This window comes from Vicia villosa, linkage group LG3 (assembly GCF_029867415.1).
Source record: "Vicia villosa cultivar HV-30 ecotype Madison, WI linkage group LG3, Vvil1.0, whole genome shotgun sequence".
Classification (NCBI taxonomy): Eukaryota; Viridiplantae; Streptophyta; class Magnoliopsida; order Fabales; family Fabaceae; genus Vicia; species Vicia villosa.
The window spans coordinates 88,412,153-88,416,070 of record NC_081182.1 but is presented as its reverse complement, the minus strand read 5'-3'; the positions used below and the strand labels follow the sequence as shown (position 1 = coordinate 88,416,070).

Here is a 3,918-nt window from a genome sequence, read left to right as displayed (position 1 = left end):
CAATATAAAACAAGTGTTAGTACCATGGTTTTAAGATTTGCACAATTTTGCTAAAACATGGTTTATAGCAAAGATGCTATGGAAGACGTTCTAACATATTACTCAGGTTCATTGAAGAAAGGTGTTCTGACAGATGTTGTTACATGTTGTACCAGAACATCAGTACATGTTGTTTTAAATCTTAACTGATTTGATTTTATATTGTGATATCTTTTGGATATATCTCAGTATTTTTTGCAGGTCAAGAAGATTTAGTCTAGAACAAGTTTCACTACGCCAAATTTAAGTTTTAGAAGCGCAGCTACGAAAGCGCTTTTGCCCAAAAGCGCTCTGGTAGGTTTGGCTAAAAACAAAATTAAAAATCACGCTAGAAAAGTGCTCTTATAGGTGGGGGTAATGAAAGCGCTTTCTAAAAGCGCTCTTATAGGGGGTGGGTATGAAAGCGCTTTCTAAAAGCGCTCTTATAGGGGGTTTGTATGAAAGCGCTTTGTAAAAGCGCTCTTATAGGGGGTGGGTATGAAAGCGCTTTTGAAAGCGCTCTTATAGGGGGTGGGTACAAAAGCGCTTTTAGTAATAAAGCGCTGGTATAAAGGGGCATATGAAAGCGCTTCTGAAAAGCGCTCTGGTAGCCCTTTTTAAAATTTTCATAAAATTAAAACACGCTATTTCATTCAGAAACACAAAACATCCGTACTCGTCTTCTTCTTCCTCTCGCTCACGCACACTCTCTGCTTCCTCGCTCTCACTCCCTCCGCCGTGGTCTCAGCCACTCCTCCGTCCCTCCGTCGTCGTCTCACTCTCACTCTCAAACCAACTAGCCGCCGCTGCCGCCGCCGCCGCTGCTACGCCGTTCTGTGGGATTTTAGGGTTTTCTTGGTCAAAATCAACATCTTCTTGCTGCTTCTGTTCAGGTAAAGTCTTCCCACTATGTTGCTCACTATTTGCTTTCCGATACACACTAACTATGAGTTTCTTTCATCGATTCTAAATTGTATAACTGTAATCAATGTTTCTGGGTTGGTCTTCCATATGAATTGCAGTGTTATAATTATAAGTTTCTGAATTTAGTCTTCCAAGTAGTTTTTTGTTCTAAATTCTAAGGCTGACGCTGATATGTTGTATAATTGTATGAATATTTTTCTTCATTTCATGGTTGGAACTTCTACTAATTGTATGGATAATTTTGTTCTAACTTCTAAGGCTGACACTGATATTACACTGATATGTTGTGTAATATTAACTCTTGTTTTCGCAAAATAGTAGTTTTGTAAAATTAAATTTGAATAGAAGCTTAAACCATCATTAGTCCATCATCTAAAGATTCAAATCGTAAATCTATTAATCTAGAATGAGAAGATGGTAATGTAAAAGAGAACACTCTTAAAGGAGTGTTCTTAAAGCATTATTTTAACGTAGTATCTAAATGAAAAGCTAGTAATGTCAACTGTTGAAGATATAATATTTAATGAAGATTTTAGATGAAAGGAGTGTTGTTTAATTGTCAATCATAATTAGTATGAAGCTATAGTTATAGAGTCATAAGAGAGAGGCCAAACTAAGAATTTACATAAGTGTTACGAATTTGAGAATTCCGACAAGTCACGAATTAGAAAAGAAATTATGTCTTATAATTATGGCAAGGTGGGGTACATAAAAATAAATTACATGTTCCTCAAAAGTCACTATGCTTCTATTGCTTGCTTCTTCTTCTGGATACAGGCTCAACTCTCTATCACTCACATAAGTTAATTCTTCCGATTTCTCTAAATAACACGATATCACGATAGAGGACGGTTATTGTATTTTGAAAGTTAAAGAAGATGTTTGTGTTATTTAGCTAAATCTAAAGGGAGTTGAGTGTATTTTCCTCTTTATTTTGTTAGACATTAATGCTGCCCCGTTATGAAAATACATGCTAAATTGTTGTTTCCTCGTGATATATAATTGCTCCACCTTGATTTCTCCATTTGTATGACTCGACTATGATTTATGGTCGTTTTCACGACGTTGTTTTGACATCGTTAGTTGCTGCCCTGGTTTCTAAGTAGTTGTTAAACTTTGATTTACCTTGCGGTACTATGTATCTAGAATTGCTATAACATCTGGGTGATGATTATTTTTCAGGGGATATTAAAGATTTTCTAAAAGAATATCACTAGAGACATCAAATTAGCTTACGGTGTGTGGTTCCAGAAGTTTCTGAATTTCTCTAAAGGTAATTAGTTATTCTTTTGCTAATATAAAAATGTATGTCAAAATAATATTAATCTATTCTTAATCATTGTAGTTTGTGCTACAGTTTGCATATAGTTCCTTCACTTTTATGATATTTGTATTTAACTGCATCGTGTGTGTGTTTAATTTTACAGTTACTTTGAAGTCTCTGGTTTCTATTTGTACAACGCCGATTCAAACCTACCCATCTCCCACATAAAGTCTAACTCAGGTTACTATCCCTTTCTTCTTGCTTATAGTTTGTTATTTTCTGCTTATAGTTTATTGTTTATGGTTCTATTTAATATCAATTTAGTGTCTCTCAACCAGTTTTTTGGTTTGTGGACTTATATTACCTTGAAATAAGGTAATGTCTTCTTTAAGAAATTGGGTATTCTGATTAGGTATTCTATTATGATGATAGCTATTTATTATCTTGACAGAATTCCTTAGTACCTGATAGAGAAACCAAGAAGTTTTTGTTTAGCTCAATTAAGACATGGATAAGACATGGATGAATTCAAACCGATTGTCGAAAGAGTACGAGAAAGGGGTATGGGAATTCGTTGAGTTTGCGGTTGCGCACTCCAAAGACCCGCTTCAAATGCCGTGTCCTTGCTTGGGTTGCTGTTATGGGGGTAAGGTTGACGGGATTAAGTTGGCATCCCATTTACTACGGTTTGGAATTGATAGAAGTTATACATGTTGGACAATGCATGGTGAGAAAAGTAACGGGAATGCTGAGTCGAGTTGTAATAGGAAGTATGCTTCAAACGACGATTGCACAGACACATACGATTGCGATCGAGTCGAAGAGATTGCAGAAGCGCTTGAAGAAGATCTTGAGGATTGTCCCAAAAAGTTCGAGAGGTTGGTAAGCGATGCAGAGAAACCGTTGTATGATGGTTGTACAAAATTCACAAGATTGTCTGCGGTGTTAAAGTTGTACAACTTAAAGGTGGACAACGGATGGTCGGATAAAAGTTTCACAGAGTTATTAGCCCTTATGAAAGATATGCTACCAGAGGATAATGTTCTTCCCAATCGAACGTATGAGGCCAAAAAGATGTTGTCCTCTATTGGCATGAGCTATGATAAGATACATGCATGTCCAAACGATTGCGTTTTGTTTCGAAACGAGTATGCAGCGTTGAATGAGTGTCCTAAATGTGGTGCCCCTCGATATAAGAAAAAGTTGTCTCCTGCTAAAGTCTTATGGTATTTTCCTATAATTCCGAGATTTAGACGCACTTATCGTAGTGAGACCGATTCAAGACACTTGACTTGGCATGCAGATGAAAGAATTATTGATGGAAAGTTGCGACATCCGGCAGACTCACCACAATGGATGAAAGTTGATACTGAATATCCTGAATTTGGAAAAGAAGCAAGAAACCTTCGGTTATCATTGTCTACTGATGGAATGAACCCGCATGGTATTCAAAGTATCTCGCATAGCACATGGCCTGTGATTCTTATGATTTATAACCTACCTCCGTGGCTATGTATGAAGCGTAAGTACATGATGAAAGTGTCTTCGGTATTGAATTCAAGTCACATATTACAATTGATGACTTGGAAGAGATTTTTAGGCATGATCAACTAGGCGTCGGTAATATGCACTCATACATCCGGTAATATTCACTCATCCGATATATTATTTAATTAGTCCCACAATATAATTTATTTACACATTTCAATGAA

The 3,918-nt window shown here is 36.4% G+C and overlaps 1 long non-coding RNA gene across 1 annotated transcript; it reads left to right on the top strand.

The window, feature by feature from the left end:
- Positions 1 to 558: 558 nt before the first annotated feature.
- Positions 559 to 2,803, top strand: LOC131656295 (uncharacterized). The gene is made up of 4 exons (XR_009300053.1): positions 559 to 911; positions 2,125 to 2,215; positions 2,370 to 2,446; positions 2,658 to 2,803. It is a non-coding gene; the product is annotated as an uncharacterized LOC131656295 (long non-coding RNA).
- The last annotated feature ends 1,115 nt before the right edge of the window (positions 2,804 to 3,918 follow it).